Source organism: Lagopus muta, chromosome 8 (assembly GCF_023343835.1).
Source record: "Lagopus muta isolate bLagMut1 chromosome 8, bLagMut1 primary, whole genome shotgun sequence".
NCBI lineage: Eukaryota > Metazoa > Chordata > Aves > Galliformes > Phasianidae > Lagopus > Lagopus muta.
Window position 1 is genome coordinate 17,688,700 of NC_064440.1, and position 24,238 is coordinate 17,712,937.

The 24,238-nt window shown below is 36.5% G+C and overlaps 1 protein-coding gene and 1 long non-coding RNA gene across 11 annotated transcripts in view; one reads left to right on the forward strand and one right to left on the reverse strand.

Annotated features, from left to right (window-relative positions):
- Positions 1–24,238, forward strand: part of B3GALT1 (beta-1,3-galactosyltransferase 1) — a 211,010-nt gene that overhangs the window by 127,147 nt on the left and 59,625 nt on the right. The gene's annotated exons all lie outside the window — the stretch shown is intronic.
- On the reverse strand, positions 10,147–22,394 carry LOC125696560 (uncharacterized). Its single transcript, XR_007378407.1, has 3 exons — positions 22,321–22,394; positions 16,168–16,339; positions 10,147–12,991 (listed from the first exon to the last, which is right to left on the reverse strand). It is a non-coding gene; the product is annotated as an uncharacterized LOC125696560 (long non-coding RNA).

Consider the following 24,238-nt stretch of genomic DNA (forward strand, 5'->3'; position numbering starts at 1 on the left):
ACCACTACAACAACCCAGAGGTCAATAAATCTGTCCCATTAGAACAGTGTACTTTCTGACAATCTGCTACACTGCTTTACAAAATCATCATGGGAGGAAATATCTAGGTTCGACTTAACCGACCATCTGTCTACACAAAAAGTCAAAATGTGTAAATTTACATACAATGTTTTGCTGCCCAATTGCAGCCATTAAGCATTATTCCTTTCCCTTACCCCTTACTTTAAAAAAGAGACTATTTTCTATCACTTCAGTAGTGGCATATGTATTTTCTGTAAAGAAAATAAGCCAAAGCAATTGGGCATGCATCAGCATGCAAGAAAGCATGCTCTGGGGTGGAATACACAACTCAGTGCACAGGCTTGCTATTTGCTGCTACCCTGAAGTGCAGAATATCTGCACAATTATAGGGCATACTCAGTGCCAGCAGGAGGAAGCACATGTAGTTTAGTCTGCTTCTACACTCTGCTTTCACAGATTGTTTTGAACCAGATGGACATTAGTCTAAGTAGCATGTACACAAGTATTACACATTCTTAGTCCTAACTTCCTGCTTCAGTACAGTGTTTTCATCTATCCTGAAGTAAGAACGAAATGAATCATGCACGTCTAAGTAGATGCACTGACATGCTAAATAAGGAATAGGTATAATCATTTATAGCAAAAGCAATTCTATCAGAAGTAATGTGCATAAACAAAGCACCAATTGTTTAATTTCCAGCTACTTGAGACTATGAGACCATTACTTGAAAATTCAATAATGTTTGGTTTATAGAGAACCAAACTGCAAGATTTTAGCTTTCCATGGTTAACTGATCACATTTTCTTTCACTCTTGATTTTAGATTTTATTGTTAATGAAGAAAATCTGAAAGCTGAAAACGCAGTGTGAAATAAATTGAACTTAATAATGAAAAACAGGGCCTGTTGCACTTTTTGGTCATTTTTTCTTATTTAGTTAACTGAAAACTTACAGTTCTGAATTTTAATTCACTGACAAATAACATTATTAAAATAAAATTATGATAGCCTGCGGTGTGTCACATCCTTACAGACGACTGAGTTTAAAACCCTACAGACTTTGGAGGGAGAGGCTGGCAAGAAATAAATGCACAAAACGCCTTTGGTCTCAAAGCAAAATTCCCTGTAAAAATTCAACTTGAATATGAATCTTAGAGGTGAGAAAGGAATGGGGATTACGTAAAGCCAATTGTGGGAACAATGACTGGTGGAGCCTGGAACAGCAGAAAAAGAGAACACTTAAGGCAGGAAATAGAAAGCAGCTATCAACAGTAATTTAAAGAAAAAAATAAAAATGCAGTGTTCATATAGCACTTTCAAAGAGATGAAAGTAAACTGGAAGGATGAAATAGGGATTATCAATCAGTGTAGGTTTATGCCTCTTTCCACCTCTCTCAATATAAGCATCAAGTTAAGCATTGTCAGTAGAATACTTTTATCCTTCTCAAAGTTATGAGCAACAGTCCTGATGCCATGAACATGACATAAGTTGCTCGGCTATGCTTGGTTCTCCCTGCTGCTGAATAAAATATTGTAACCAGTGTAGTGGAAGATTTCACATTTTGATGATGCAACTTGAGATGTACAACAGTTCCCTTTTAAATTTGGTTCAGTGCGATTCCTGCAACCTCAAAAATGGGTGATGGCAAGAATAAACTCACTGACAGTTGCAGCAGTAGAGTATTCATGATAGCAATGGTTAATGATGCATGTATATACTGGATTTAGGCCTCTGTAGAGAATCCCAGGCTTGGCATGAAGTATTTCTTCAGTTTGATAGGCAGCAACACTAAACTGCACTGATGCTTGGCTTTCTGTAACGATGACATCTACATTGCGAAGCAGGGAGGTGAAATTTCCCTTTACTCAAACATCACATCTCATGTAAAGAAACAGCATTTGCTTGTTTTATTTATTCAAGTGTAGAGGACACTGATTTACATGCAGAAGAAGCACTGAATGCAGTTCTATTTTATGCTCCAACAGAACACCATATGAAATGGGTGAAAAGGAACTGTATGTAGGCCCCAGTCCCCAGTTAAGTCCACCATAACTCCGTGATGTGATGTGTTACTGAAGACACCCCAAAACATACCATTACAGTGGTCAACCTATTGCTCGCTTTATTGTGCCAAAGCATTTATAGAGAAGCTCATCCTCCTCCTTGTTGCAGACTGTCTGAAGGGAAAAGAGTAAATAAACATAGGCCAAAACAACGTTTCTCCTCACTCAGCAGAAAGTGCTGAGAAAACACTGTGCTGTTCTTCTGACCCAAGTTCTTTGCAGGACAGAAAACAAACATTCAGATGATGTGCACAGGTTAGCATCTATCTCATCCTTGTAGCAGTCAGCTCTTCAGAGACAACTCAGCCATTTTAAGGGAGGAAAAATACAAAAACCACATACAAAACCCACACAACCACTTTCACAATGTAAAACAAAAAATGTGACTGAAAAACTATGGGGGAGGTGTGTTGAACAAAACACACTCTTTTCAATCAGTGACATTAATGAACTTCACTCTGAAAAGTATTTGATGCACCACAACAACTTTTTAAAAAGGAAATAGATCAAAAGACTTAATTCAAGACAGTAAGGAAGATTTCTAAAAATTTCTAGGAGTACCCAAATGCTCATGTTGGACCAAGAATCACACAGTCAGGAGCTTTTCTAGCCAGGCCATCAAAGCCAGCTACTCTCTATTCCTTGCATTTAACATTTACCTGTTCACTCTGTCCCTTTCTACTGGTTTGGGCTGAGTCTCTTTTCTATGCTGTCACTTGCAAGCTGCTGTTTTGGATCAGTGTCCTTCGTGTTGTAGCTGTTGCTATTGCAGTGCTTACACAGTATCAAGGCCTTCTCTCTTGCATGCTGTCTCTCCCAGCAACTAGGCTTTGGGTGCACAAAGAACTGGGAGGGGACACAGCCAGGACACTGACCCAAAATGGCCAAGGGGATATCCCATACCTTATGACATCAGGATCAGCAATGAAAATCTCAGGGAAAGGATGAAAGGTAAAACCTTTGGAGTTGCAGTGCTTGCCTTCCCAAACAAACAGAAAACATTATGGTAGGCTTTCCTAGAAATGGCTAAATGTCTGTCTTCTGGGGTTAACCCACAGCCAATACTTAAAATACCCTGTTATTTTGATTAGTAGTAAAAATAGCAATTTATATCTTTATTTTCCTCTTTCACCTTTTTTTTTTCTTTTTTTTTTTTTTTCCCAGTTATTACTAGAAATCTGAATGCATTAACTAAGAGCTACTAGCTACTATGGAAAGAATACAAATGTCAGGCTTACAAGATCACAAAATGTCTGTAACTCTCAGTGTAGAGAAAAAGTACCCTGAATACAAGTGGTCTAAACGGCATCATCTGCCTAATTTTATTAATATTTCATTCACACTTCTGCTTCTACTTCACTCCTACAGACCCCCTCAACTTATTAATTTTTTGTTTACAAGGTAATTGAAAATGTAGCCAGAAATATTAGTCATTTATTTTATCTGTGACTAACAAAATAAAAAGGCATTCACAAGAGCAGATGACTCTTCAAATCCCATGCTAAGAGACATAAACTAATCCACTACATTGATAAAGATTGATTTAGATTCATATATACAATAAAAATCCTTTAAAATGAGTCTTCATATCCAGCCAAAAGTCGAATCAAAAAATTACATTACATAGCTCGACACAGAAGTACAATGGTTAAAATTGCATATGCCTGACAAGATCAAACTCCTACTGTCTTCCATTTGAGAGTACAAATCTACGTGAAATAAAATATCATGCAAAAACATTTACCTCTTCCCTAACTGTACTTTGCTGTTTAAAAGACTGTTCTAGAACATCAGGATAATATGCACAAAAATAAATATGTTCTGTACTTGCACTTATTCCATTAATAATAACTGCTATGGTAGTGAATAATAAACATTCAGGTAGGTTGAAAACCAGTGTTTTGATAGAAATGCATTAAAGATGTAAGTGTACGTCTTACTAGCTGTCAAAAGTTAAGCTCAGGGAAAGATCAGTAATTTGTTATTGTTTGCAAAATAAATAAAAAATAAGTAACAGGCATCTCTGCTACTGAAATTTTCATTAAGCCCATGTAAGATCTTTGGAATGTGTCTCCAAATCAGCCAGCTATCTGCAATAATGACATAATTTTGCAGAGAAGAATTATTTGACAAGTTATTAAAATATTGACATGAAAAGAAGTTGAGAAGGAGGTAGCAAATATTTTGTATTTTGTGAATTTATTGTTCCTGCAGGAACAAAAAGGAATTTCAAGCTTTGAATACTAAAATACGCTACTAAAAATTATCTCCCCTATGTTCCAGGTAAAATAGTATCACACTGAGTCAAAGGAGATAAACGACTAAGTAAGACACCCCGCACAATATCAGAGTGAGGTTGTCAAAGGGAGGGTGGGGAGTAAGAGGAAATTGCATTTTGAAACTATTTTACTGTCACGGGAAAAAAAATAGAACTTTCCATCTGATACTACTGCCTCTCAAACACTAATCCCATTAATCAACCAAAAACAGCACTTGATCCTCCTTCAAAATTCATCTAGGAAATAAATGTGTGCACTGTGTATAAAGAACACAAAGCCTGTGTTCAGCTTTTTTTCTGGCACTCAGATTTGAAAGACAAGTTACATGGACATTATTACACAGATAACGTTATGGACCAAGTGACCATTCTCTCACGCTCCTCTTATCTTTTTCTGGGAAACTCAAGGGATTGCCATCAGAGATCACAAAATCATAAAATGGTTTGGGCTGGAAGGGACCTCTAAGATCATGCTTATAAACCAATAAATCCTTCCAAATCTTGTTGCTTAACTTTTAGTTACCTTGTTATTACCTGACATGGCAATTAATACTAAATTCTAAATATTTTCAGCCATTGAATAGCCACTACCCTAACCTATAGTCTTTAGTTAGATAGCCATAATTCTTTTTCCACAAAGTACTTCAAAAAGCAGCAGCCAGTAACTGAAATGTTAGCCTTTTACTTTCATATCATGCTGATAAGTACAGTGAATAAAATAAAATGAGTTTTGCCACCGATTTTAATGGCTTTTTTAAAAAAAATCTATTTAATATATTCTTCCTAACAAGACAAGTGTTGATAAGCTTCTAGACTTTAAATCTCCACTTGAAAGCTCCAGTTTCTTCATCAGACACTTCTCTAAGAAATGCTTTGGACTTGTACACACCCGAGTGACATAGGGTGCTACAGGATATGGCCAGCATAGCATTCTACATATCATCCAGAAATAGAAGAGGTTATTTTGGGATCTTGCCCTTAATCATATTTAAGCATAGATTCCAGAGGCTGTGGAATAATCACAGCACCCTGAATCCTGTCTCATATCTTCAAACACACACTTTCCCGCTTTCTCCATTTGGAAACTCCACTGAAGAACACTGATTACACCGATCTTAGTTTTAGAAATAGCAAGCTAATGCATACTCTTATAAGAGCTAGAAGACACAAAATAAAACATAATAAAGGTCTTTCGTGGCATATGAATTTACCCTCTGTTCCAACACTAGTCTGAACAAAGGCCTAGGACTGAGCTAAACAAGCCTGTGTACTCAGAGCCCAATAAAGTTGATGATTTTTTCACAAAGAAAAACATTGTGCTCCTGAGCAAAAAGTTTGCAGCTCCAGCTCTAAGCAGTACAAATGAACTTAGGCTTCAGCAGGAATGACAATATTTACACCATCTACATTTCCATTTCCACCTTGAATACAATTCTATGATCAATTCTACTATGAATTGAAATGTACTACATTCTTTCTATAGGGGAAAAAAATAGTTTATTTATAGAAACTAAAACTGTATGACAAATGTTTTTTACCAAAAACCTCTTTCCTCTAATATAATAAAAGATGAATGAATTTAAGGACTTTATCCACCCAGGACATTATGAACTAAGAATATTTTAATGCAGTTTTAGTAATGTTCTAACACATCTGATATAGTTAACACCTATTTAGTTCGTAATAGAATATTTGGTCTATTTGTTTTTGAAATTGTAGGTGAGTGAATACATGATTTTTTTAAGAAAGAAAACTTCAAGTCTTTTATCCAGAATGTCTTTTCCAAATGGAACAACAACAGTATAACATTACTCACTATCAGTTGATTGTGACAGTTGATAAGACAACGTCAAGTACGGAAGCAAAGCTTACCAGTGATAAATGCAGAGCAAAATTCAGGACCATAAAAAGATAAATAATTCATGATAGAATGCTATTGCATGTTTGTGGATTATCTTGACAATCAACTCACAAGAGAAGGAAAGTTTGGGACCTAGAACTTTATACACGAGGCATGCTCATTAATCCTGTCAGTGAATAATAGGATTAGTGTATATGCTGCTCATGTGTGGTTTTAAAAAAGTTCTGCACTTAGACCAAATTTAAGAAAGCAGATGAAATTAGAAATTAAAAAACAACATAGTCTAGCAGTATGTCATCCATGATTATTCCTTTCTATTCCTAAATAAGCTGTTCAGTGGTACTGTACATTTTGGAATTACTGGTTGGAATTACTGATGCTGAAAAGTAGTAATTTTGACTAGGGCAGATTTTTTGGTTTTTGGCTACCAGCACAGAAACATTCCTGATCAAAACATGACAGGCAAGAAAGGGTAACATTTCCCACAACAGTGGCTGAACATTTCTGAGGGTGCTTCTGGGACACTGGCCTCTGTGAGGATAGCAGCTATGGAGAGGAGGCATGACAAGTCTCCCCTTTGTTCCCCAGAATCAGCCAGTCATTGAAAGGAAGCGTACACTGCACATATGATGGGGTGTTGTTAAAGGTGCCAAATTTCTGCTGGAAAGGGAATTTTTAATTTTGTTCTATGTGTTCTGTTGTAATTTATTCACAATTGGCAGTCCAGATATAAACTAAGCCCAGAATGGGCTTTCATACAAAAAAGTTAATCACCATTCCATAGAAGATGACTGGAACTAGAATGTAAGGGGGAGAATTAATTAATGTGTACTTCAACAAGGATTGACTACAGGCTGCCTAATTTCTTCATTATGACACGATTATGATTTTACTTCGTATTTTCTAGTAACTTCAAACTTGCAGTGCTGCTTAGTATCTCCATAAAGCCTATATTATTTTTTTATACACATTTATTTTCCAGAAGGGTATTTGAGCCCTATGGCTACACAGACTCCTTGACCCAAACAGTTGGGTTAGTATTGCACTGGTCAGTAATGGAAAAGTGACTCCAAATAAAAGTATTGGTTAAAAATGGCTTGATACCATTGTGATCAAACAATTTATGAGTCCTACCTTGGGACGAGTAGCTTCTGGCGCATGCATGATGTGCTTTTCTTTTTTTTTTCTTTTTTTTTTTTTTTAATATTTAGATTTGTTTTCAATGTATTTTACACAAAGATGAGGAAAAAAATTCTTGTAAATCTAAAGGAACATAAACTAACTAGCAATGGAATCCATAAGTTATTTAAGCACATTTGCCATTACTTTTGATGACAAGCCTTCATTTACTTCAGAGCTATATCAGTATTAAGTGTCAATTTTACTGCATAAATATGGAATTAAAAAAAACTAAATATCCATTGAAAATCTCTGTACATGTTGTTAGATAAACGTTCTTCCTTTTACTGCACATATAGCACACCACCTAGCCATTTGATTCACTGTCAGAGAATGCAAAAAGCATTGAAAAAGACTTTCTGAGTAGACTTAGCAAACAGGGTAAAAATGTAGTGAAGTTACATGATAACTAGTCAAAACTGTCCACCTCAATGCAAAAGGACTGATTAGAATGTGAAGTAACTCTGTTCTAACATCCTTCAAGAAGTAGTCTACAAAAACTGCCATTCATACTGACTTCAGTGGGATCCAGTTCCGGACACATTCCTTCTGCAGTTTTGTAGCATTCTAAGGTCCACTGTGAGATGTGTATTTACCTTTACTGTTCCTCTTCTAGCTTTTTATTTAATTAAACCCATATTCAAGAGGGTAATAAAAGCATTTAAATTAGTGTTTATGACAATTCTTAACATACTAACAGCATTATTATTGCTGTCATTGGAAACGCAATTGTTTATTTACTTGTAATTAAAAAATAGTAAAAACCACATATTTTCTGCTACTTCCAATGCATGGCAACCCTTTTCTCCAGTCCTTATAAAATTGTAAGTATAAACTTTAATTTTCACACAGAAGAAGTAACAGTTTTAACAACATGCAGGGAATAAAGTGACTTTTGTAGAATAGCACTCTTCCATCTGCAAGGATTTTTCTCACTGGGCTGAAGAGGAGACCATACAGAATTATGCACGCTCACATAAGCGATGCTCTGGATGGTTAGATAAATATTCATTCTGAAATTGATAAACATGGTGTTTTCTAGACATCACTGTTATGTACGTGAGCTGTTAGAATTTGCAGAAGATGACCTCAAAAAAACTTCCAATAAATAGCTCTGATAGATACTGGATTAGTTCCAAGTTAATTGTTGTTTTATTTTTAAGTAATTGGGACCCTATTTTTAATCACAAAACTCAAAAGTTAATATTCATTTAATCTTACTAAAGATAAGACAACTTTGGAAAACATATGAAAAAATACTTTTACTTCCCAAAGAGAATTCCTCGTCTAATAAAACCTCAAACCTCACTACCTAGCTATGACAATAATCTGAAATAATCACTATATTGTTAAAGGAGAATGGGGAAATTCAGCTGTAACAATCGTATGTATGTAGAAGAATGGAAGGAAAGGCAGCTTATGTCAGTCAAACTTGCATGAACTACAACACCAAGTAGAATTTGATAAGCAGATATTTCTGTAACCAGAACTACAGGGTCACAATGTGTTTAAACATGAGAGCATTATTAAGGTTTAACCCAAAAGAAATGCATCTTTCACAGAATCACACAGAAACACCTTGGAAAAGACCTACAAGATCATCCAGTCCAACCATCCACCTATCACCAATAGTACATACTAAACCATATCCCTCAACGCAAAATGCAAACGTGTCTTGAACACCTCCAGTGTTGTTTCACTTCACTTCAAGTTGCATAAAAGAAGAGGTAAAGAACATTGAGATTGCTGAACCAGAAAAAGACATCCTCTGAAACATCCCAGTTTTAGTGCAACTAGAGAGCTCATTGCACAGTTAAACCAAGATTTTAAAAAGCCACTATGTTAACAAAAAGTAAAACTGGAGGTCTCATTTTTACGTGTCTAGAGTAGACAATAGCAATCACAGTGTCTACAATTAAGCTGTTCTGAAGTTTTCCATATTTTAGATCATTCAAAAGACAGACTTGGATTTCTAAAACTCTCCTTTATTAGTAGTTGTGTATAGGTGGGAGCAGTTCTGTGTAAAATAGGGTCTCTGCAGAGCTGGGCTGAAAACTATTGCTTATTTTTGAGCAATTACAAAAATACTGTTCCAAATAAAAGTCAGCTTAGAATATTTCTACCAACAATAATGTCAAATTTGAAATTAGTCCAAATGTTTAGTTTGAGGACTTAGTATGCTAAGGAATGAATTTCAAACATGAACAGAAGAGCTCATTTTCAAGTGAAAAGCTCCTATTTTGGATATGGATATCACGTGTGGAGATTCTTAGATCAAAACAAATTCATTCTAAGAAAAATGTGTGTTGCACATATGAATAAAACAAATTCTTAATGAATTCTTTACCTAGTAAAAAATAAAAACTCCATTTCAGGTTACAGTATTTTTTCAGTGAGATACAAATGACTAAGTTGGTGATTGTTACACACTCCTTTCCAAATTGAAGGAAGAAAGGATAGTATTGCATAGGCGATAGGTTGATGGTATTATCTTTCTACATACCCATTACTAACACATACCCACATTTCCCCAGTCTTCAATACAAAATGCTCATCAAATTAATCTGATGTGATCCTTGGACAATTATTTCAGCAATACTTTGGCATTCTCCAGATTTATCCTCTGGTTTTTTTTTTGTTTGTTTGTTTTGTTTTTTGTTTGTTTTTTTTTTTTCCTGTAGCACAACAGATGGACAGCATCCTCAAAATCTTAGTGAAACTATTACTAACAGAAAACTCTCAAGTTCTTAGTATTTTATATTCCCAGTAAAGTATATAACTCCTAATTGTTTGGCTGTGGTGAAATCACTGAACAACAGATCTTTTTGTATATGTTCAGAGAATTATTCAGCCTTATTAAGAGATTTGCCACGTACACAGACTTTTTATTTGGTAGCTTAAAAATTATCAACAAAATAGTAAGCCATGTCTAAATGTCATTGGAGAACGTCAGAGGAGCCTTTGAACAGCAAAAGGACAACCTGCTTTATGTACCTGAAATCCCAGGCAGGGTTGAGAAAACATGACATGAATGTGTTTTTCATCTTCCCGTGAAAGTGCCAGCCCATTTAAAACCATCACTCATAACAGTAAATCAAAACCTCTCAGCACTGCTTGTTAAAACTGGATTTCAAGACAGAGAAGGAACAAAAATAAGTTTAAAAGAACATATAAATTGTCTGAACACTGGCACAGACAATCAGTTTTAATAGCACATGTCCAACAGCCTGCCATGGTTACTTGCTGTTCTAGGAACTTGCCAAAGTAAGAGACTCATCCACAAATTGTGAGGGAGAAGAAAAAAAAAAAAAAACATCAAGAGAAAACTGGTAATAAACCTGAACATATACACTTCTTTATATGTTCTAACCCCTTTCATTCAGCATCCATCATCATAAAATCAGTGTTCTTAACACAGCATGGATTAAATCTACAATTTAATAGAGAAATACTTTTTAAAAACAGCCTGAAATTCTCTACTATTGACAAACTGTACACATTCAAGATACATCCTACCATCTAATTTCCCACAAGAGCATCTGGGATTAATGAATGACATAAGCATCCCTGAATCATTGAGTATTAAAAGACAGCTTAAGTTTCCGTAGATAGAAAACAGCTAAATGTGGAGGCCATAGACCAAATCAGCAAAAAAGTCCTCCAGCACAATTAATGGATCTTAAAAATACTGCTGTTTTAACTTCTGGGAAATATTTCACAGGAGGAGAGTATTTATTGAAGTACCAACTACCTCTTTTTTTCACAAATAATTTAAGTGAGCCTCATTTCTTCAGACATTGGCAACTCTGGTAGCCAAGAGCTCATTTTATCACATAATGCAGAATTTCACATTGAGCTCAGTAAACATGCTGCTGGACCCTGCTGTCCTCAATCAGTACTCTGCCCCAGCCCCAGCATTCAGTCCAGTCCATCAATCTGGGAACTGATCTTTGTCAGGAGGGGTGCTTTTCTAAACTATGTTTGAGTCATCCTAAATCCAGTACTCTGCATCCTGTGTGGCCTCCATCTGGCCAATTGAAGCATTTGAACTCTACAGAGAAATCTGTGGATCTGCAAATGGCCAGGAAGATTTCATAGTCTTTATCACTCTCTCATCTGAGAATGGAAAGCATTAGCTTTTACTTCCAAGACTGGTTCTTTCCCTTTTTAACTTTTTCCTTTTTTGTGTGCGTACTGAGTATAGTGAGGATCAGATTAACTCCTGGAAGATTTGCATTCCTTTTGTGTACTGTGTCCCACTTTACCAGCTTGAGACAAACTCCCATCCATCACTGTGAAGCATTAATTCAGTGTAATTTCTGTTGTGCCTGAAAGTGATGGCAGTTTTGGGGTACCACACTGTCCAGTGATGGATAGTGATGTTCTTCACTTGTAGCTGCCTCCTGCCTTTCATAGAATCTACCTGTTACTCAGTGCAAGGGCTACAAGCTAAGACTGAAGATGCAGTCATGCTTCTTATAAAAGCAAAGTTTATGAAGGAACTTTGAAATAAATTTTGGAGTAGTCCACAAAATCAACTTGCCTCTCAAAGAAGGTAAACATGTGGGACTCCTCCTCAGCTTTTTGATGGATTTTTGACCTTTTATTCTTTGAAATTGATGACTATAGTGCAACATTTTAGAAAAAACGGCAAGTGATATTTCAAACTTACATTTTTTTATATTCAACATCTCTAATATAATTCAACATTTCTAATAACCTGCACTGTTTTTCATTATAGCTGAACATTTCAATTTATTTTACACATTTGTTCTCTGACTCATGATATTTTCCAGTAGTCAGTGGCTACTAAGTCATCTAAGCAATGCATTATGAATATCTGCAACAGCAGGAAAGGCATTGCTAGCACATGTTCTTCAGGAAAAAGCATACAGGAATACAAGTGTCACTTTAAAATGCCATTTGTTCCTGGACAGATGTGAAAGAGCTTAATTTCATATTAGTCCATGTAAACCCAAATAATCTAACAATCTGGGATCTAAAATGCATGTTTCATGCAGCACTGCATATTCAGCTGACAATAAATCTGATAACACTGGTTTGCTACGGATGTCTGAAATTCTGAAACTGTTCTCCCACAGAGTCATAAAAAGTTACAATTTAGGGTGAGACTTTCAGAAGTGTTCTGTACCTGCTTTACATTTTTTACCATGCCATGAGTGAAAGCGCAGTGGATGTGAGTGGCAAAATGTCTGTGAATTGTAATAAAATCTAAGTTACACAAACAATGGATGTTTTGCATCTGCAACCCGTACTGGGTACCAATCCCTCCAGACACTGTTGTTTCCTCTGTATTGTACTTCCCCATCAAATTAGACTGCATTTAAGTTTTTGTAACAGTTGTGTTTTGGGGTTTTTTTTTTTTGTTTGTTTGTTTTACAAGTCTGGCTCTCAAATCTACATTAATTCAGCTCAGTTTTTATGTAGCAGACAGTTCAGTGGTACTGACCTTCTCACTCTGCCCGATGTCTCTGCTTAAGCCAAAGGTTCATTTATAACTGTCCCATATGCCCCAACTGTCCCATATCACATCCACGTCAAGCAGACTGAGTAGCGAGCAAACTTTTCCTGGAGGAAAGAAAAGTGGTAAAACAGCTCAATAAATAAAAATTACTGTGAAGTTCTAGGAAATAACAGCTCAAACTACTCATGCTGCTATTTACAGAAATTACTGTGAGATGTTAAAGACTTCTCAAAGATCACGTGGTCTTACAGAAGGATGCACACTTTACAGAGTTTCGGGTCTGGCACTGAAGTTACAGCGGTGCTTGGAATTTCACAATTAATATTGCAAATCATCATTGCTCTAAAATACTTCTCAAAAAAACACCAAGAACTTAGATTAGATTCTATAAACAGCCTAGTAAAATCATAAATATTTCTAAGCTACCTCTTCAGCTCTTATTCTTCCTGTCTAGCATAAATAACACTCAATCTGAAATACCCTTGACAAACACAGCAATATTTCCTTTTCATCATTACTGCCCAGTGTTAAAGCTAAATATAAAACATTTTGTTAGCTTAACACTCACTTCAGGTTTCCCAATGCAAAAACCAGTGCATTTAAAATAAACCTTTGCTGAAATCTTTATTCTGTCTTTCAGTTGTAGAAGTCTAGTATGAGAACATGCATGAAGTCTACAGGTTCAGTATAAATATGGATGCATTTTTTATATCCACAGCAGGGAGACATCTATTTCCTCACCTGTCAGAATTATTTATTCAATAAAAAAAGAAAAAGAATATAAATTTTAAAATGCTGATTTGTTGTGCAATGTAAGAAATAGCAAAGATCTTTGGAAATTATAAAATAGAATCCAAAACAGATATTACTTCACACATTTTGTAACAACTATGTGAATCTCTGGGGAAATATATATATATATATATATATATATATATATATATATATATATATATATATATATATATATATATATATATATATATATATATATATATATATATATATATATATATCTATCTATCTATCACAAAGACTATCTCTCTATCTACATAGCACAAACATTTTACATTTTGGCTGGTTAAAACAAGCAAGTCTGTCCTCAGTGTCCTCTGGCTTTATGCTCTCTCACAAATATATTTTGTTTGTCTTCACCTTAAATAGGAGTTCACAAAATAGTATAACCATGTAGATTATATACAGGTATAGAATAACCTGCTTTTGGTTAATTAATTAATGCAGTTTTCTAGAAGGAATTTTAAAAGATGAGGTCTAAGTAGGAGGTTTTTGAAATCATCAAGAACCAGGGGTAAAGAAGTAAAAGAAAGACATAATTAGAAAAGAAACAGGTTGTTCTCTTTATTGTGCTTTTTTTTTTTTTTTTTTTTTTTTTTTTTTAAATAAGCCATAGTGAATAGTACAAGCAGTACCAGCAACTGATAAGAGGCCTTCTGTAGGGTCGAGACTGCTCAATGTGCAAATCATTGTTTCCCATGTGACTCCCTGCTTGGAGCATTGTTTCCCATGAGTAGAAACACACATTCCTAAATTATGACAGGAAGAGTCAAAGTGGTATAAAAACTTACCACAGAATCTGAATTTTTCACTGCTTTTTTTTTTTTTTTTTTTTTTTTTTTAAGTAGGAAAGTAACAGAAGAGAAAAAAAATGGACTTAAGTTTCTGTCAGCACTGTAGGAAAAGCAGTACTGTAGCAGCAGGTACTGATGCTACAGATATTTCCAGATTCTTACTCTTGCACAATTTTATCATAATATTGGAAAATAGCAAATACTGTCAGGAGAAGTCACAATAACCACACGCTTTATAAGGGGTGTTTCTTCTCATGCTGTAAAATCAGAGATTCCAGCAGAACTCATAACTGATTATGATTACTAATGCTCACTTTCATGTATACACCTTCTGAATTGGATTTTTTTAAAATAGACTTTCCCCAAAAATAACAGCATTTGGCAGCATCTGAAAGAATGACATCACAGTGAAATCCATAACAAAGACTGTAAGCAGATGTCATGACAAGAGGAGAACAGCATCTTGCAAAGAAAAGTGACCAGACAGTGATACGTTGTGAGGATGAGACAAGCACTGGTGAGAACAAAGAACAGTGAAAGCATACAATTATGCTATTTTCTCATCCAAATTTCCAAACAGCTTCATTCAAAGCCCCTCCTTATAAGCTGATAACTAGGAACACTTAATTATACGACTGTAAGATGAAGGAAACTATGACAAAAGAAATCACAAGGCCAGGCTTAGATAAGATAATCCATTAACATGGAATGTATTTACTTGCTGCTCTAAACATACTTGTTTTACCTCATTATCGTGAACCAATACAGTTTCACAATCTCTAATCACTTTTATCAGGTATTTAATCGTATTTAATATCTTGTGTTCAAAGTAATAAGAGCAGCTACTCAGTAGGGCTTACTACGCACTAAGGGCTTCTGGGTCACATCTGGTTGACATCACTAATTTTTGTGTCTAGGCCATCTACACAAATTTACACATATAAAGTACATATAAATGCACATTCCCTACACTATTTGAAAGGCCAGGATATATCTTTAACTTTCCTCTCTTTTTACATGTATGTGTACCAATCAATATAAGTACTATGCTTCTATTAGGAATATATATAAAAAAAAAAGAAAGTAAATTTGCTCTGTTTTAGTTCTAGGAGATAGACTGTAGTAATGTCCCATGCACAATGTAGCTGCAAACATCTGCATAAGACAAGGCTCTTCCTACCTCATATTCACTACGTACATTAGATTCTCTCTCCACCCTCATAACTAATGATATAATTGCCATATAACTCCTGAGTCAACTTATCCCCAAACCTATTCCAAATTATGAAACTGCAGTACGCAGTCTCTTAATATCACTAGCGTCCTTGGTATATATTGTTCAGAGTGGAAAACACAGAAATTGAAGAACAAGCAGTGCTTCTGCATTGCATTTCTCATTTGCCACTTCTTTATAGTGCTGTGCATTGTTATTCTAGATAAGTATTTAATTACTCATAATAAACTGTTTTATAATTTACATGTATGGGAACCACACTGTGCTAGAATATGTAACATAAATAGCAGTGTTATACTTTTGTACCATAGACATAAATCATCTTGTTAATTAAATTCTCACATTCGGGCATCAGCCTTTAATCTCATGCTTCAGTGACCAGGAAATAGTTGCATTTGTTTTTGGGCTTCCTAATTGTGATATATTTCTCTGATGCATAATAGTCAATCAAACCAACCTGATTCTTAAGATTTTCTGATATGAAGTGGTGGCTGAGGACGTCAAAGGCATCCTGACTGTGAGCTACACTTCTCATTGTGTCCTTTAGATGAGGTTTACAGGAAAAGTAGGAAGACGGTGATCATTGTGTCTCATGACTGCATGTGTAGAATTGTTGGTACATGTAACACCTGAGGGAATTATGAAAAATAAAATATTACCCAACTTGAATATCTCCATTTCACACATTAATTTAATGAAATATTTATTCAAGAAGCATCAAAAATGTTCTGAAACCAACAGAAGAATTTTGGTTTAAAAAGTAACTTTGCCATAGTGTAAAATCCCATAAAAGCAAAGCCACCTGTAAGCCTACACATAAATCAGTTCACTGTGATGATTTCAGTACATATCCAGAACAAAAACATCTCAGCAGATTAATTTTTGAGCTGTTGTCAAGGCTCATTGCTGTCAAGATCCACTGTAAAGTGGACCCTTTGCAAAAAAATAAAACATTATCTGTAATAACAGATGTTGTCAGGTCTGGGTTATAATCACCCTATTTTCCCTTTAATTTACAATGCAGTTAAGAATTCCTACTTTTAAAACAATCAAACAACAACAACAAACAACTTATTCTACTTCTGCAACTGTTAAATATTCTGTTATTGGTACTATATTATGAAGTTGTTCAAGTTTATCAAGGTTGTGTCAGAGATGCAGCTGTTAAATCACACAGAAGATGAGGAAAAAAAAACCAGCCTCTTCTAAAAAGGAGGAAAATTACTTACACAAGGGAGATAGAGCAGCAGAATCACACTTGTACTCATAGAATGTATAATCTATTCCAAATATGTATTCAGTACCCTCCGTATAATTCAGAAAGCTTACAGTAATTCATCCTTTTTCCAAATGTTTTCTGTATTATATCTCCAGTATTTTTTCAATATTAATACTAATCAGGAAATGACTAAATGCTCAGTCCACCATTTTCTTCCTAATTTCACAAAGAAGTACCAGCTTTTGTTTCAGATTTTAAATCGCCTACTTGACTTTCTTCAGACTCTTTAGCATATCCTTACAATATTCACATATCCGAGTTTTGTTGCCACAAACAGAAGACATCTCAAAACAATGTATGAATATTCACTGCAATAGAATGGTAAATTTATATACACAAATCTGTTCTAGAAACAATAAAGTACTATGATTTTGCTTGTATGATCAGGCTCAGCTTAGTAGCATAGCCCAGTATTTGAAAATGTGTGGTTCTTCTTTGAGATAAAAGCACAAAAGAAATTTTGTCAAATAAACACAAACACTGTTGAGAAATCAAGATCTAATTATTGATATTGAACAAACAGAAAGACTACATTAATGATAAATTATTCATTAATCATTAATGATAAATTATTCAGTTCACACGTTGTAGGCATAACTAGGATGATGTATATTGATGAATTCCCCATTTAGCTGCTTTTTAGGAAAACTATGTCAACATTATTTATACGTAATTCCAGTGCTACAGTTCATGCCTCTTAGAACTTTACAAGTACAGCCACTGCTACTAAAATGTGTGTGTATTACCAGTTCTCACTGAGAAATTAGGAAGAGAACAGGGAACAAAAAGAACAAAAAACAAGGAATTTGCTAAATTTCACCTTTAACATGGTATACATACACCTCCCTTATGCAAGGGACATGGGATGAAAAGGTGTCTCATGTTAGATGAAAAATCCTTGCAGTGAGAGAGCCTTAGCCTGTACAAACATTGGTTTAGTTTTGATCTAAAAACATTCATTAGTTTCATACCTACCAGCCTGCAGGATCACAGAAAAAACAAACACACAGATCCATTTCAAACAGTACGCAGCAGTATTAATTTTTTTCAACAATGTAAGGGTTGTCATCAATTTTCTGAGGCATTTGGCAAATGCGTGCAACATGCGTATGTATTAATGTATAATCATTACACATGCAGGACAACAAACAGGCTTTCTACATGTCAGGCAAACCTTGTAAATGAGCTGTGCCACTCTGCACATGCCCATATGGTCTCTTTCCATATGAGAAATTTGCTGTGCTAGGTAGTGAAAATAAATTCATGGTTTGAAAATGTTGCACTATTTCTTCTGAATAGTTTGAGCATTCTACAGTCTCACTGCTGTATAATGCTTTATTTTTAAGCTCCTTTTTCACCTTTCAGACATAAAACCTTCCCATGCAAATATTTCTTGAAACACGGATTAGTTCTCTCACATTTAATGAAAGTCTATTTAAATTATTTTTCAGCTTTATTATCACCAGGTATTGTGAAATCTTCCAATGAACAGAATGTGTCTCTGTTCTGTTCAAACAAACCCACTCAAATGTTAACATTTTAAGGACTTACTGAGCAGATAAACAATACACATATTTAATGTCCAGACTTTGCTCCACAGAAGCAAATAGAAACAGGAACCTTTGAGATATTCCCTGCTGGATTGCAAATTAGACATGTACTATAGTTCCTTCTGATTGTACTTTGCATAATATTATCTGTAAGACTTTGTGTTTACTTTTCATGATTATCACAGTCAGGCTTTACCCAAATCTAGGATCAGCCTGTCTCACAGGACATCAGTTTCTCTGGCTGAAGAAAAGGCTGAATAACTCAAAGGACCCCAACTCTCATCTTCATTCTTAAACTTCATCACAAATCTGAAACAATTTCACACATGAATACCTTTATAACTTCAATAATTTGACTAAATCCTGCAAGATGTGAATGGCCACGCTGGTGACCAAGCAACCTCAGCTCAACGCCTCACTGCACCAAAGCCACACTGGAGCCCCAAAATGGCTGCCACTGCCAGAAGCCCTCAGAGCGCACATTCCTCCTCACTGGCCAATGGGTGCACACAGACCTGCAGAAAGGCAATTGCTGCACTCTGATTGGCCATCCATCCAACTGGCAGGTAGCACACAGCTCCCACTGCACTGGGTGGAGAGGCCCCAGCCGCCAAGGGGCGCTTTGCTGGGGAGGAGCTGGTGCTGGTGGAGGTCAGGGCAGCGCTGCCAGACAAAAGTATCTTTGTTGTTTTATTCATCTTTGTGTGCCTGCTGTGCTAGCAGCCTCTCAGATCATCCCTAAATTTAGTTCCAGACTTGCTTTTTGACAGCAACGCCGCTCGTATTTTGCATTCAGTCAACACAGAAGCATGACATTGAACTATTTCTAGGTAATGTCACATCTCAGTTCAGGTTTAATTTCCATGTCTGTCCAAGAGATCTTAAATTCTAATCAGTCTGCTTTGATCAGATTTTACTTTAAATTCTGAAATACATTCGTGTTTGTGCTTATAAACATTTTCCACTTTTTCTGCCTACAGGATTCATATTAAAGCCTTAAATACTCGATAGCATCCCATTAAGACAAGCAAACAAAATCTATAACCATTTAGAGAATGGTTCAAGAAAAAAAATAAGCTTTTTTTAAAAAGCTGTTCTGAACAGCTCAAACCTCTGCACAGCTATGCAACTTCTCTCTGTCTCTCAAAAATTGATTTTCAGGGCTTTGGCATGAGCTTTGCAGTGCTTAAGACAAATGGATTGTATTATTGAATCCAGCCCTCAGCAAGCTCATTTTGAAATAAATCAAAACCTGAACCTTTCTTCAGGCCCACTGAAAACCCAGACAGAAAGAAAATTAACACTTTCATGAAAACAAACATACTACTTAAATGGAAAGTGCAGATAACAGAAGAACACAAACAACCTGAAAGTACATGGATAGTCATAGCCAATTAAGTAAAATTCTTAATAAGGAATTACTGCACAAAGTTGTAGCTGTCAATTGCTTCAGTTTCATTTTGACCAGAGTCTGAAAAATGAGGTCAAGATTGGTTGTATAATCTCACACAAGGGAGCATTTTCTGCTCGCTCACTAAAGCTTTCATTAGAACAAAAAAAAAAAAAAAAAAAATCAGTTTCAAAATTCAAAATGAAGTGTAACGTTCAACACTATAGATATATATGTGTTTATATATAGTTCTTTATATGGGGACATACATAAACTTCCGCACAAAAATATGTTACACAAATTATTTGCCGTAGGTTCAGTGAGTCACATTTCTTTACCACATGTGTATGACTAATTAACAGGCATGGACTAATCCTTTACTCTCTGTTATACTGCACATTTTGCAAGCTGGGATTGGTATGGTTGGTTCTCCCCTCCCCTGACTACTAACTTACTGCTGTGCAAAGTAGCTATCTTTTAGATTGGCACCTTGGGAACTGGCATCCCTAAGGTTTTGCTGGAGCTACGCTAGTGTATGGTGGGCACTGACTTTCTGCTCCATCTCATGACCTTGTTAAAGCCATTTGCTCTGATTTTTTTTTTCCATGTGGCTGTCATCCTCCTAAGAGTTAGTAACTGGGGAATAGAACTCTGTATTCACACAGCTCTTCTGCTCACCTGCCAGTGTCCCATGACCATTATAACTTGTTTCCCAGCAACTGCAAGAGGCAGCTGCATCAATTTCTTCTTGTCAGGAGAATCCTACTGGGGGCTTGAATCTGAGCACTTGTACCAAAAGATGTAACTGTTATTATGGGGAGTAGAGATGTAAAGGGCATACTTGTTATTACAGACATGGCAACCAGTTTTAGATTTTTCCTTATAGCATCTGTAGCACTCTGGATTGCTCTTACTGTGTAAGGAATATATTACTCAGTTACCTTTGCAGATGCAGCTGAAAGAGTGTATGAGTATTCTCTGAAAATTGTAACTTTAAACCATGATTTCCTGCATTTCTAATGTTTTAAAATATTAGGCTGGTTTTATTGTTGTTGCTTTACATATTCTTGCAAATTCATACGTATTTCAACTATTGATGGCCAACAGATCAGTCCGGGAGCCTGATCTGATGTATGAGTCTGACAGGTGAGTTAAGGAGTCACCTGAGAAAGCCAGTAAGGGGAAGTCAGACCTTGGTTGTATTGAGTATGTTTTACACGTTAATGTAACTGTAGTGATGCAGCCCATCTACCTGGTTGTGAACAAACATAGCCTTGAACACACAAGACCCTTCACAGCTTCAGTTTCACTTGCCTCTAACCTTACCTTTTACTTGTATCTCTTAGGCTCCCGAGTTGTTTTAGCAATGTTAGATCAAATTTCCTGTCTCTGCTATGAACGTCATTCTGTTTTCATCCAAGAGGTGTCCCTTAGCTCCTCCAACTCTGACCAAGAACATACAGATCTATTGGCATTAAGAAACTAGTCTCTTATTCAGGTGACTTGCGTGTGACATACCGACTTGCAAAAATCATTTGGTGTTAAGATAACAATGGTTATGGTGATAGTGTCATCATTCTGGTATGTTATTATGAAATGTTGTTAGGTCCAGTTAGAAAAAGATAAAATCTTATGAAAATAATTTTACTCTTCAACTACATTTTTTAATTCTCTTTGGGAAAAAATAGCGTGGCACACTTTTACTTTAGTCATTTTACAAAAAATCTGCTTTCCCTTTGCCTGAGATCCACAGGGTGCCAGACCTTAAGTTCTGTAACAAGCTGTATTAAATGATGAAGATGTAATGAAGAAACAGGCCCAAAATTTCAACACTGCTACCTGCATTTTACTGTGAAATTCCCAATCACTCTTAAGTTTCCTGTCTCAGGTCAAGGCATACATTATATTTTAACGTTATTGTGACTTTCATTGTGTTCCCAAAAGAAATCAGAGCTGTAATTTGCCATTTCTGTCTAAATGGAAGGAGTACATTTTGCTCTCACTTAACAATGTAACCTTATTGACTTCAGTGAAACAAGGCAGCATGAGACCAAGTCAAGTCTAACATCAATTATACTATGTATATAGAACACTACACAACACCACTTACAATACCATGAAAACATTCTGAAGTTGGAAGACTGATCCTGTTGCATTAGAGCATAAAGATAACTTTATTGAAAGGACCAATACATTGCTTGCAACTGAATTCTGCTTTGCTGTATTTCATTTGTAAGCGTTTCCATTTGGTCCTCCCAACTATCAAGTTAATGAAATATAATAATAAACTACTGTATAATCAATGAATGTACAGACACTATAGTTATGAGGTATACTAGAGAGCTTGGGTACGTAGCTATTATATCAAAGCAGAAAAGACAGGATACTTACCCATATCCTGTGCTCATCTATGAAATTCCAGGGGAGTGGATCTCCAGAAGAGATCCCTCCCCACTGGCAGTCAGCTCGTAAATGGGATCTAGGGGAGGTGCAGCCAGGCTCCACCCCTTCCTGCAGCACAGGTGAATTGCCTTCACCTGTGCTCCTGTGGCTGACTCATTGTTTGCCTCAGGTGATCAATCAGAGGTTCAGGCCTGATTCAGCAGTTCCCATACAACTACCCTACTGCTATGCTTTAGGTTAGAGGATAGTTACAGCACATTATGGTTCTGCTGTTTATTTTAAATCAGGTGATGTAAAAGGAAATTTTAGGACCTTTTTGGAAACACTTTTTATGGAGAGCAAACACATAGAGGCATGCTATTTAATGAACCAATAAAGAAGCATTTCAAAGCAAATGCTAGTATATTAAACAGTGAGAGAAAATTAGGCTTGCTCTAACTCCAGTAAAAGGATAAAACTGCTTCAAGCTCTTCAGAGAATCTTTAAGGTTGAATTTTCACATCCTAACTTCCCCTTCAGCAGCTCCAGAAGTGAGACCTGCTCATAGACAGTTACCCCCCATGTCCATTTGCCATAAAAATAATTTTAAAAGTGCTTTAGCCAAGCACAGAGGGCAGTGGGACAGGGGCCTGTGCTGGTGCAACAAAAGTTGCAGCGTGCCACACCGATTCCACCAGCCACAGCAGGCTGCCAACTGCTTTCAGTCCATGCAGTACCACTCTTTTTGAGAAGAATTTTTTCCTAGTATCCACATCAAAACACTCCCTAACACAGAGAGCCACCCCACCAAACCTCCTTCCTTGCCTATCCCTTCTAAATATCCTATAGCCCTCCACCACAGCACTCTAGTCATGTGAGTGATCCCATTGTGCTTCAGTGTTGGCAACTAAGCCATAGTTTTCCTGTTGCACAATGGCTTCTTGTCCATGCTGCATGCACTGGTGTGAAGCAAATGCCCCCATCCCTGCTCTGCAGGGTGTACAACAGGCATGGCCATTTTGTCCCCTCCTCACCCAGCCCTCAGTCCTGCCCTGAGAAACACACAGGGCTGCCATGGCCATATCAGCACTCAGGACACACCAGTTGCATAAGACCAGCCCAAATTTGCACGTTCTGTCTTAAGAAAGCCTCCAACCATTCAGAAACAGAGTACACACTGTGTACTGCATAGGCATAGGCATTTTGCAGCACTACTTGGCAACACAAAATTACCATAATTACAAATAATGAAGTTTCTGTCAGGCTTCAGTGATGGGAAATGTGAAGCAACCACTGACAGAAAGCATCCCTTTCCCTTCCCCACTTGGACTGTTCAGCCAGAGCTGTTTGAGTAGAGATGTGTCCAGGGAGAAGGGATGGAGATGCTTACCTTCCCATCTCTGTCAGCATAGGCCAGAGACCCTTGGAAGCCAGCCCTCAGGAGGAGCCCAAAGCCACAGTTTTCTGCTCTCTGAGCCACAGTCAGTGGCACAGAACAGCAGTGGGAATGAGAGCTCCTGCTGCTTCACCATGCACAGGCAAGCCCTGTAATTGGGGATCCACAGCTTTGGGGGATTTGTCCTTTATACTGTATATCAATGCAAAGCCACAAGGAGATTTGGATTACTTTGATCTCTTCCCTATGCTTTTTATTAAAACATGTTTGTGAAGATTATAAAGAGCTGATAAGTAAGTCTCCAATAATAACAGGAAACAAACATTCAAGGTGCTTTAGATAATGCTGGAAGAATTTAACTCCATTTTCCTCAAACAGAATCAGAGGAATAATGCAGTCATAGTCAGGGTGCAATGACTGGGAGGTTAACCTCAGCTGGTTAAGGCAGAATTGGATGTTGTTGGCAGTTGAAAGCTTTCCCTACACCCGCTCTGGGCTGCAGCCACATGGCTCTTGTTGCCCTTGAGGAGG